The following is an 11,843-nucleotide window of genomic DNA, read 5'->3' as shown; positions in this document are numbered from 1 at the left end:
GTAAGAGTAAAGCAAAAGCAGAAAAGTAACATCACATAATAAGGATACATGTGGCTCCAAAGCCAATTCATGTGCCATGTATGATCTCCTGCCGACACTCCGTCGACCTCAATTAATGGTCCGTAGAACTTCACTTATACTCCCACCGTACACCTTACCACCCTCTCTAGCCAGGCACCTCACAAACTTGCTCGAATGAACGAAATTGAGCTTGGTTCACAAGCTCGGGTCACAAACTTGGTCCACATAATCGGTGAACCGGATTCACAAACTTGGTGACCTCAAACCAGGTTGGACTGACTTCGACCAAGCCCTAACCGGCTCGAATAGTCCAGCTAGGTCATGAGATCGGGCCCCAAACTCACAAACTTCACAAAATTTATTCAAAAGTCACCCCGAGCCACAAGCTCAAGGGGTTTAGTTCCAAAATGATTCATATACATATGTTATGTACAAATATGTGCGCAAATTAGGGTTTAGGTCGAGTGCGATAAAGTACACCCTCGCCTAGGTACCCTTTTCATACATATCGAAACACATAAGCAACAACACGTAAGAGCGGCCTGAATACTTACTCAACGAACAAAAGAGCAAAAGTTCGAAATTTGTGCCGCGAGGAGTAGCTAGTAGGCTCCACCGGCTCCACGTAACTCACCACCGTCTGAAATAGAAGATTGCGTCACATAATATCATAAACGGCTACTAATATGCCTAAAACAACCAAAACGGCAAAATCGGCACATACGAGTGCGGAAACGGCACACGGAAAGGGGAATGGCTGCCTAGCCATTTTGCCGTCAAAACTGTTTTGAGCCTAATCGAAGCTATGAGTGTCAGATCAAGGTACATGAGGTACCGTTGCGAAGCTAAGAGAAAATTCTATAACTTTCATGAAGACTCCTAACTCCGGATCGGAACATAGATGGGTCGAAAATGCAGAAAACCGTTCCAGGAATTCGCACTCCAAAGTAACGGACAGGGTACGTTTGCTGGACTATAACTCCCAGCTCACAAATCCAAATCAGGAAATTACAAAGGCATTATAAAGCTGAGACATAAGGCTAAAACTTTGATGTTTTGGCTAAGACCTGAATCCACTCAGAACAGAACGAAATTTGAGTGTCAAATTACCCGTCAGAACTGTCCAGATTCAAAGGCAGTTCTGACGATCCATCTTGTTTTGGTCATAACGGGAGCTACGGAACTCGGATTTCGACGCACTTTATACTGTTTCGAAGCTAAAACCAAGATGTACATTTATTATGAAGAGGTCAACACCCAGATCGTAAGATATCAAAACCGAAAAAGTCACAGGCAGAAGCTAAACTAAAAACGCACAGAATCTGATGTTCAAAACAGGCTTGAGTATTTCATCTATAACTCAGGATATGCTAATCCATTTGACCTGATATTTTACAGACATATTTAGGACTTAAGAGGCTACAATGTTGAAGAAGGCCACTCAGTCCAATTTCGAGTGTAACTACGTCAAAAATGTAATATACTACACCAGAATCGCAAAACAGGTTCACAAACCGTATTCTAGTACAAACATCATAAAACAGCCTACATAAGTCCAAATCCAGAAATTCTAAAGCCATACGAAAGCTTAGAAACAGGGATACATTTCATTAGAAGACCATAACAACCAATTCCGAAGAAATTCCATCCAAAATAACCAATTACAGGCGCAATTCTTACATTCGGGTAAAACCAGGACAGCAAGGGTAATTTCGATTTTTCTCATTCTACGCTACTCCGATTGACCTAAAATTTTGCAGGCCTCTCTAAAATGTCATTCCCTACAACTTTCATGTTTTAATACATGGCCAATTCAGCCTCTAACTAGGAGCTATAAAACCGGGCAGAATGTTCTTCACAAAACCCTAATTTTCTAAAATTTCTTCCAAACCAGAAATTGGTTGCAATTAATCACTTTTTCCACCTCCTAGAGTCATTAAACATCATCTCCAATCATCATAGATAGCCACACAATCACGTTCATATTAAAACAGAAAAATCCCCAAAAATTCTAAAAGTTCATCAATTCAACCACAACTCAAAATATAATCCATCAAATGGCATCTCATACTGCCACTAAGCATGATTTAAGCATCAATAAAGGGAGGAGAGTAGTTCTTCACAACTCACCTTAGAAACAAGAGAGAGAGAGCAATAAGTCCTCTTATCTTTCCAAATAACTCCACACAACACTTCACTATCACTCCTTTAAGTGGTTTTATGGAGCAAAATCAAGGTTGGATGGTTGAGTAAGTTGATTGAAGCAAGGTTGAACCCAAAATCTTGAAGAGTTTTCTTCCTTTTGTTGCTCAAGAAATTCGGCCAAGATGAAGAGAAAATGGTGAAGTTTTGGTTATTTTTGTGATTTATTTGGTCAATGGTAAGACAAGGAATAGTAGTCTTACTTAAGGACTAATCCAAGGGTGACACTTGTCACCTCCATTAATGCAAGTCTATCACTTTGTTCCCTCTCACTCTAATCCATAAAGTATCCTCTAATTATCTCTTAGCACCCGATAAATTAAACCCAGTATCCGAAACTTAACCTAATCGGCCGAATTTTTCCGAACTTATCGCACAGTGGGTCCCTCGTCCGATATACGTTCTTAATTTCTCAAAAACTAACCGGTACTAGAAAAATCATCTAAAATCTATATTTACTCATAAAAATTATCTGGGGAATTTTTCTAATAAAGAAAATGTGGAAAAAGACGGGCGATAAATAAAACTGCACTTAAGCTTTCTAATATTGTAACACTAGAGGTTTGCTAATCCAGAGTTTGCCAACCATTTTCAAACTTGTTAAACCTCTGTAAACTATAACGGATCCTATTTTTACTTGTGCCAAAACACACACTAGAATACCGCATATAAACTATAGCTCGAGCTTACGAATAATACATAAACTAGGGTTTTATCATAAGCAAGTTAGGGTTTTCAATCTTAGCCGAGATCAGGGTTTCTCCTTAGCCCTAAAACCTTAATTTATCCGTACAAAATAATGAATAACCCTAATATCAACTTACGAACGGACTGGGGCCTCACAGGTGAGCTTGGTGGAGCTTTTGGTAGGAAGAAAGTTCTTGTATCACAAGTTATTTTGGAGATTTTGAGGTATTATTCTAGAAACCTCCCTTGTTTCTTTCTTATTTGCAATTTAAGCAAAGCATGGCTTGATTGTGGTGGATTGTATGGAAGATTTCATGGTTTTGCTTATTAACTTAAAATTTTCAGCTAGGGTTTGTAATTTTCTTTTTTTATTAGTGTTATTTATCTAGAATATGATGTGAATGAGCTTAGATAAGGAGGTGAAGTAGTGTTTCAAGCTAGAATTGTGAAGATTAGCACTTGAATGCATGTGTAGACACCAAATTTTGAATTAATGCTTTGTGTTTAGATGATTTGCGTTTTAGTTCATTATGTGTTTGTCTAGCCCTTTTAGGTTTTATTTTATTTTAGTTTTATTCCCTTTTTAGTTTTTAGTTGTTTTTGTAGTTTTTATTTTGTAAGTTTAGCGTAGAATTTTTAGAGAAAAAGAAAAAAAAGGAAAAGTGAAAAATGAAAAAAGGGGAAAAAGAAAATCATGAAAAAGAGAAAAAAAGGAAAATTGTTCACAAAAATACGTTCAAATTCAATCTTTTGGCATTTCGGTTTATTTTTGTTAATTTATTTTTGAAAAAATGGAAAATGATGAAAAATGGAAAAATGAAAGAAAAGGTCGAAAATGGTAATTTTGTTATTTTTAGTTTGTTTATTTTACTATTATTTTTGTTAAATCATTAATTTTAAAAAAAAAAAAAAAAAAAGAGAAGCCAAAAGCTGCATTTTTGCCGCAGCTTGCAAATGAAAGTTGCGAGAGGTCCTGGGGGAAATTTTTGGCTGAAGAGGCCAGGTGTCTAGGACACCTGGAGGAGAGGATGAATCTAGAAGGGGTCGGCTAGGTTTTAGCTGAGAAGGAGAGAGAGAGGTAAGGGGGTAATGGCCGCAGCCAGAAGGGGGATGGGAAGTGAACGGAAAAAGGAAAAAAAGAGAAAACAGCAGCCGAGGGAGAGGTTGGACAAAATAGAGAAAGAATTGGCGGCGGGGTTTCTGGAAAAAAGAAAAGAAAGCTACGAGAGTGAGGGGAGAATCTGGGTGGCTAAGGGAGAAAGGAGATAGCAAACCTACGGCTAGAAAATCAGAGGGAAGACAAAACAGAGGAGACGGCACTAGGCCGAGAGAGAGCTCTGGGCTAAGGAAGGTGAAGATAGACAGAACTGAACAAGAAGAAAGGGAGCTTCGGTTGATTTCTGAATAGTCTACGTCACTTGGGGAGGAGATTTCGTGCTGAACATTTCTGGGAAAAGCCACTGCAACACCTTTGAATCGAAGATCCAAGTCGCGAGCTTGTCCCTGCCGCATGCCGCTGCGACGAAATTTTCTTTGCTTCGTTTCAGCTAACTTTCTCGCTTCGTTCTGATCTCCCCAGGGCTTCTCAGGGAGAGATCTCGGTTTCTGGGTAAACTACATTATCAAAGGAACGATTTTTATTGAGAAACATTCTGGAAAGGACGTCTCCATCCTCTCCAAAATTCATCCTCCTGGTAGCAAGGTCGCCAGAAAGTTGCCGCTTCGAAATTGGTATCTGGACGCGGTCTTCTCAATCTTTCCTTGCTTACTGGACCTAATAAAGTGCTAAAGGTAATCCTTTTTGCCTTCTATCTCTCACATAAGCTCAGGTTTTCCAAATATGTCAAAGACCGTGATGCATTTTGTTCGCTTTATCATTTTGCTTCCTAGAACAGCCGCTGGTTGGGTTTTTATTGAAGTATTCGTTACCTGATGTTTGTGTTTGGGAGGCCAGGCTTTGATATGTGATATCTTGGGTTATGTTAACAATGGTGCTATGGGGATTTATACGGGTTTAGTTGACAGAAAAATAAGTTTGATTGCATTCTTGTCGTATAATATCAGCACGGGTAGAGCTGCAATTTTGCAGCAGGAAATTATAGCAGAAAATTGCAGCAAGAATGGACTGGTTTACTTTGCTATTGCAGAAGTGTTTTCCTCATTCCCTCATCTTTGGTGTCGTGTGTTTTACTGGTTTTCCGTTGTTGAATCTTCAGCAAACATTGCATTAGAGTTTGACATGTTAATGGACTGAGTTTTGTGAATTTAGTAGACAAGCTTACAGGTTTCTTTTGAGTCTATGTGCGTAGCTGTCTTCATTGCATTTCTGTGTGGTCCTAGGAGGTTGTAATAGTTTGTTTAAAGGTTTTGTGAGGTGTTAACGTTAAGTGAATTTGTTGGTGGCTGTTCTCCTTCACAAAGCATGCATGCGTTTGAAAATTTAAGGATAGGAAGCCATCCGTTTCTTTATCTTGTGTTGGGTTTGTCTTCTTGGAAATCTGGTTGAGGCAAATGATCATGGAACTTTGTTGTGATCTTTTCACTTCCTGCCTCTTCCCCTTCTCCTCATTTGTTGCATTCAAATTGAGTTGTTGAATCCCTTGGGCTGTTTTGTACAAAGTGCATCTGGGCTAAATGAAACATTGTAGAAGAGAAATGTTGGCTGGAAAATTGCAGAAGTATGTGTCTTGTAGATTTGCATAGAACTTGCATGATTTCCTTCTAAGTTGTGTTTGTTTGGATGTGAAAGATATGTGTTTTGCTGTTTAGTTCAAGTTTCTTTGGAGATTAGATGAGAAGGGTGATCAAAGAACTCCTGAAATCTGCATTTGAAACCAGAAATTGCCGAGAATTGCTTGCTGCACTTTGTTTTCTTTCCTTTTGCTGTTATTTCTTTTATCTTTAGCAGTTGTCAATCCAGTTTTTCTGTCTTAATCCTGCAATAAAAGTGTGGTAGTTGGCTTGATTGATGTTTGAAAGTTGTGTTTTGGTGGATTGATTCAAAAGATGATGCTTGTCGGTCCTTTGGTTAAATATGCTGCAGAGGAAATGAAACTAGAAATGAGAAAGCCTTCTACGTATGCATGCATGGAAATTGTCCAAGAAAAATTTCACTTCAGCCCCTCAATTTTTTTCTTATGCCACTATGACCCAACCAATTGAATAATGTCCTCAATTTGGTCCTTGGCAGTTTTAGTTTTCACAATTTCATTGCTTGTTTTGCTTCAATTAATTACCATGCTTTGTCCGTGGCACTTAAGCCATGACTTTAGGAGCTTTATAACCATGTGAGCTTTGTTTTGCACATTTCTTTTAATGTTTCTTAAATAAAGTGGTACCTTGACCTTTTTATTGTTTTGAAGCCATTTTCCTTCATTTGCTTACCAACGGGGAGGTATAATCTCTTTTACCCCTTTTGTTTCTCTCCTATGTGGACTAATGTGCTAATTGAAATTTGCATGTCTACTTGCTTTCCTAGCCTCTCCTTATTTCCTTTCATTTATTTCATTTACTTTTGATTTTTATTAATGGGGTATGTGTACACCTCTTGGCTTGTAATAGATAGGGCATAGCAAGTAATTTGGTCCATTTTCCCTTTCCCCTTTGTTTTAGTTAGCAAATGTAATGGTTGCATGCCTATGTGTTATATGTTAAATGCTTTATTAGGATTTTGCATCTAGTCAAGCATGCTAAGTGTTATGTGCTACGTGTTTATAAGTGATTCGCATGTCTACTCGTTTTTCGTAAGTATAAATGAATGGAATGGATGAATGTACGTCATCACACTAGTCCAACGCTAGTTGTGGCTTCTTTTATCGTTTCCACTAGTCCAACGCTAGTCGGAATTCATAGAATGGGCTAGTCCAATGCTAGACCCAATAGGTTCTTTTTTCCCTTTTTCATTAAGTGCATGATCACCACATATCACGCATTTTTCCTTAGCTTATCATTTGGTATGTTCCTCAAACCCCTTCCCCTTCACTTTAGGACTTGCATCTCATGCTAGTTAGGGTTCATTTGCGTGAAAATCCCCTTAAATATGGGATATAGACGAGTGTGGCTTTTTCTAAGCCTTAGCACGCTTGTATCCTCTCTATCAAAGGGCAAATTGAGTCACGATTTAGGTCTCCCCGTACCCATTATGCATGAATTCCCTAGGTTCATGCATCCATTCTATCATAACACTTTTCTTCCCATTTGCACACGTACACCTTTTTATCCCTTCACTTGCACACGAACACTTTTTGCACACGTGCATCTCTTTATCCCTTCACTTGCACACTAGCACTTTTTATCATAACTTGCACACATGCACTTCATATTACCATCGCACATACCATACCTTGCCCACTCACGTGCACATTTTCACTTATGCATCTTTGTTTTTTATTACTTTTTCAAACTCATGCCTTCACATTGCATACATGCATTTCCTTCATTTGCATCCCACTTGCATTATTCGTGACTTCTTCAAAGGATCGTTATTGGGCTTCACAATTAATGTGATTGGCACCACTCAACCTTTGAAGAGAAATTTCCCCCAATACCCCTAGGTCTAGGGTTTTGCATTCATGTAGCACATCCAAATGTAATAAATTCTTTGGTTAAAACAAGAAAATTTTTTATTAAATCAACGCAACTAGCCTTGGCTAGGTCGAAGGGGTGCCTTGGATTTTTATCCTTGCCTTCCTCTTCGTCAAATGTGACTCCCGAATCTTTTTCTTTGTTTGCGTGGACTAGGAGTCGTTCAAAAGGGTTTCTTACTTTTTTCCTTAAAAATTCACTTTTTGGGTGACTTGGTACACCCTAACTCTATACCAAGTGGCGACTCCATTTTTCATATAAAAAACCCTTTTTGAACTATTTTTCTTGGGTCAAATCGTCGCAGTTTCAAAAGTCCCATTTAGACCCATCTTTCTTTTAAATCACAATTCATTTTCCAAATCACAAAATACATCTTTCTCAAACCATTCATTTTTATTTTTATCAAAAAAAAATGGGGCGCGACAGCATGAATTTCAGTTTTTCAGTTTTGTATTCCCCTGTTCTGCCCAATTTCATTCGGCCATGATGGAGGCTGAATCAGCCTTAGGTTAAAATATAAAAGTTGTAGGAAATGATGTTTTATAGCTTCCTGTAAAAGTTCAGCTCAATCAAAGTACTGTAACACATGAAATGACAAAATTACCCTTGCTGCCATAGGTATAGTTTTGTGGACAGTTTTTGACATTTCCTCATTCTGGGTGCATTTTTTCACCTTGATCCATATCAAATTAGCCTTTAGCCAAAACACAAAACTTTTATCCCTATGTTTCAGCTTTCCAACGCAATTGAAAACACCTCAAATGGAATTGTGTAGCCTGAGTTATTGTCATTTGAACACAGTGCTGTTAACCAGCTTGATGGTGAAATTCTAGTTCTGTAACTTGTAAATTTGACCTAGATACACTATGAACTGGGTTGAGTTGTCTTCATCAATGTTGTATCCCTTTGGCTTAGCTTCGAAATGGTATAAATTTTAACCCAATCCGATAAGCGTAGCTTCGGTTTTGACCGATACGCTAAGAGACATCAAACCTATCGTTTTGTTCTTCACCTTAAATCTTATTTCCGGTCACTTTTCTAGCTTGGTTTTGTAATTGATTAACTTTTAATCTATTGAATTTCTATTGTAATGAGATTATCTATGTGTAACTTTGGGATTGATTGAGGAAAAGAATGAAGCCATAAATGGCTGGAAAATAGGTAAATACAAAGGGCGTGCTGCCCAAATTTGCACTCGAGGGCAAGGTAGATGTTCTCGCGACTTGAGTAAGAGTTGAGGATGAAACTAACTTGAATCATTTGGGGTATTCAAGTCTTCTTCAATAGAGGCTTATAAGTTGGAATTCGGCTGAAACTTTTACCCTTGGAAAAATGAAATTTACGACTAATAGAAATACATTTTCTTTGTCACTTCGACTCAAATGCAGATTTCAAAGTTTTACGAGCGAGCATAAGTTTTACAAATATTGGACTCATGTCCTTTGGTTTAAATGTATTTTTTTTACTTCCAAAACCATATTTATATTTCATACTAGTAGTTATTCGGATTTTCTTTGGTTCACCTAAACTTTGGATGGTTTAACTTAATATTTTCTCTTGTTTAATTTTAGGGTTTATTGGTGATTGAGGGTAATACCCGGAAGAATACTTTGGACGTTCTTTTGCTTAAATAGGTGAGTGTTCTTTGTTTGTTATGTTTCCATTAACTATATGATTTGTTGTGGATATTTGATTAAATGATAAATATTTGTTAAAAATGAAATTTGCTAGGCGAGTGTGTACTTTATCGCACTCGACCTAAATGAAATGTGAAATTTTCAATGTTTAAGTGATTAAATGTTAGTTGTGCATGAATGTAAATCTTTTGGCTAAATTGGGCCCTTGCCCTTCATTGCCAGTCGACTCGAGCCAAAAGCGGACTTGGTCGGGCGATTTGGTGACCCTGTGTGAAAGTTTGGTATACTCGAGTATTACCACGTTGTCGGGTGGAGTCTGGCCAATGTCCAGAAGGGGGAAGAATGAAATGAATGAACGAGTGACAATGTCAATGGAGGGGTTTTCACTTACAAAATGCATTTTAAAATGATTGGAGGAATAAGGAAATGAAAGGTGAATGAAAGAACGAAAGGCTCCATGTGAGCATGTATCCTTTTAATGAATGTGTTATCATTGCTTCATATTGTAAATATTTCCTGGATTACTTGTTATTACATGATTAATGTCCTTGTTTAAGTTGATTATGTGTCTGGAACCTCAGTGAGCTTTTAGCTCATTCCGTTAGTTTTGTTTACCTTAACAGGGGATGCGAGCAAGGACGAGAGATCTGTACAAACTAGCCTAGTCTTGTTCTTTTGAATTTTTGTAATGATTCTCGCCCTAGTGTGTGACGACCCCACTTCTCCCAAGGGCGAACCCAAGGGTATCGGCGGGCCGCCTGCCTAGCTCGCGCCAGGACTCAAAACTTAAAGGCATAAAACTAGATAAATCGAAAGAGCACTATATACAATATATACAATCCCAAAAGTTATAATTACATCTTCAAAAGTCTAGAGTCAAACGACTCTAATACACTATAACCACAACCAGCAGAAGATAGTCCCTAAGGAGGGTCCTTATACAAACCACCAAAACAAAAACAAACATACTAACTGTCCGACTGTGAGAACCCAGAAAAAAAAATTTATTTATTTATTATTTTATTCCTGTAGACACCAAATTTTGGTGTAATTTCATTTACTAATTATTTTTTAGTCTGTGCTCGTTTTTTTTACTTTTTAGTTTTTAGTTTTTTAGTTTTTTGTGTTATTATTATTTTTAAGTTTTTAGCATAGAATTTCTTGAAAATGAAAATAAAAAGGAAAAAGAAGAAAAAAAGAGAAAAATAATGAAAAATGAAAAATGAAAGAAAAAGAATGAAAATGGCAAAAAATAGATGGAAGTGTGCATGTTGAACAAGTGTACAAAATAATCATTAGACAAGTGTCTAAGGAATTATAGGACAAGTGTATAGAGGGGTAGGTGTCAAGGACACTTGTGGAGCTTAAGGAATTTTTGAAACAAAAAGAAAAAAGGAAGAAACAAGCTACGGGGGAAGGAGGAAAAAAAAGAAAAACAAAAAGATAGAGGAGATTTCGGCTTTGGGGGCTGGGCACGAAGCAAAATGAAAAAACAGAGGAAAAGCTACGGGAAACTAAGGGGAAACAGAGAGAAGGAGGGGCGTCGGAAGACTAAAGGGGCGGAAACAAAGAAAAAAAAGGGGGCAACAGAGAGGTGGCGGCGGAATTTTGGAAGCCAAAAACAGAGGAAAAAACCGGAAATCAGAAAAAGCTTCGGTTGAGAGAAAAGGAGAGTGCTTCATCGAAGGCTAAAAAGAAAAAAGAAGAAAGAAACAGAGGAGGGGTGCGGTGGATAAAACTCGGAGGAACTGCGGCAACATCGGCGTCGCTCAAATCGTCACGGCCTCGTGGTCAAACAACCAGCAGGGGGGGTTCCACTTCTTCCACTCCAGCGGCTAAGGCCGTCGATGCCGCTGCCTCAGCCTCTGTCGTTGTTGAGTTTGAGACAGGCATCGTGGAGGAGAAATGGCTGCTGCAAAGGGTGGTAAGCAAATGGCAGACCGAGAGGGCAACGGGCCATGTCAAGCCTGAGCCTGTCGACGGTCTTTTGCTGCTTGAGCGTGACAAGATGGAGTCTGAAAGGAAGCAGAGCGAAGGGACAATCGGAGCCTCCATAATCCCGCCTGAATCCACCATCATCACCTACAAAATTGCACTAAGCAGGAGTGCGGTAAGCTATTTGTTTTCCCTCTTTAAATTTCGGCTCTTGTAAAACTTTTGGAATGGGTCTGCCGTCGTTTTTTGCGCAATTCTCCTGTTAATTTGTTTCAATTTCTGAATACACATGACGTATGTGTTTGTTTGGATTGAATTTCCTTGGTTTGCTGACAATCTGGGGGCTGATTATAACCCCAATTGAGCAAAGATTTGCTAAAACTTTTAATGCCCAGTAGATGTTTGATGAAATGCCTGAACCAGAAATTTGAACCAAAAGGAGATTTGTATGTAATTTCTGTACGCAATTGAGAAGAGTTCTGGCCAGTGCAAAGCTGGTCAGAACCTGAACATTCACTAGTCGGGCAGAGGGAAAGAAAATCATGATTTCCGAAGTTGATTTCTTCCATTTTTATGGTTGTATCTTGCAATGATTTAGTGCATTTTGCCGTGTAAAACTACCGAAGCTTTGAGCTGCGCAAGTTGTAGCAAGTAGAAGGAAGAAGAAAGCTTCGATTCTGAGTTGCATGATCTCTTCTGAATTTCGTTTTGGTCCTTCGACTTTTACATAATTTCATTTTGGCCCGAATACTTCTGCAATTGAACCATTTCCGCTCC

General features: G+C 38.4%; 1 long non-coding RNA gene across 1 annotated transcript; it reads left to right on the top strand.

The window, feature by feature from the left end:
* The first annotated feature begins 3,882 nt into the window (after nucleotides 1-3,882).
* On the top strand, nucleotides 3,883-11,477 carry LOC140008599 (uncharacterized). Its single transcript, XR_011816106.1, has 3 exons — nucleotides 3,883-6,304; nucleotides 9,066-9,128; nucleotides 9,755-11,477. It is a non-coding gene; the product is annotated as an uncharacterized lncRNA (long non-coding RNA).
* The last annotated feature ends 366 nt before the right edge of the window (nucleotides 11,478-11,843 follow it).

The sequence above is a fragment of the Coffea arabica genome, chromosome 6c (assembly GCF_036785885.1).
Source record: "Coffea arabica cultivar ET-39 chromosome 6c, Coffea Arabica ET-39 HiFi, whole genome shotgun sequence".
Lineage (NCBI taxonomy): Eukaryota > Viridiplantae > Streptophyta > Magnoliopsida > Gentianales > Rubiaceae > Coffea > Coffea arabica.
This window is presented reverse-complemented; position numbering and strand designations above follow the sequence as displayed.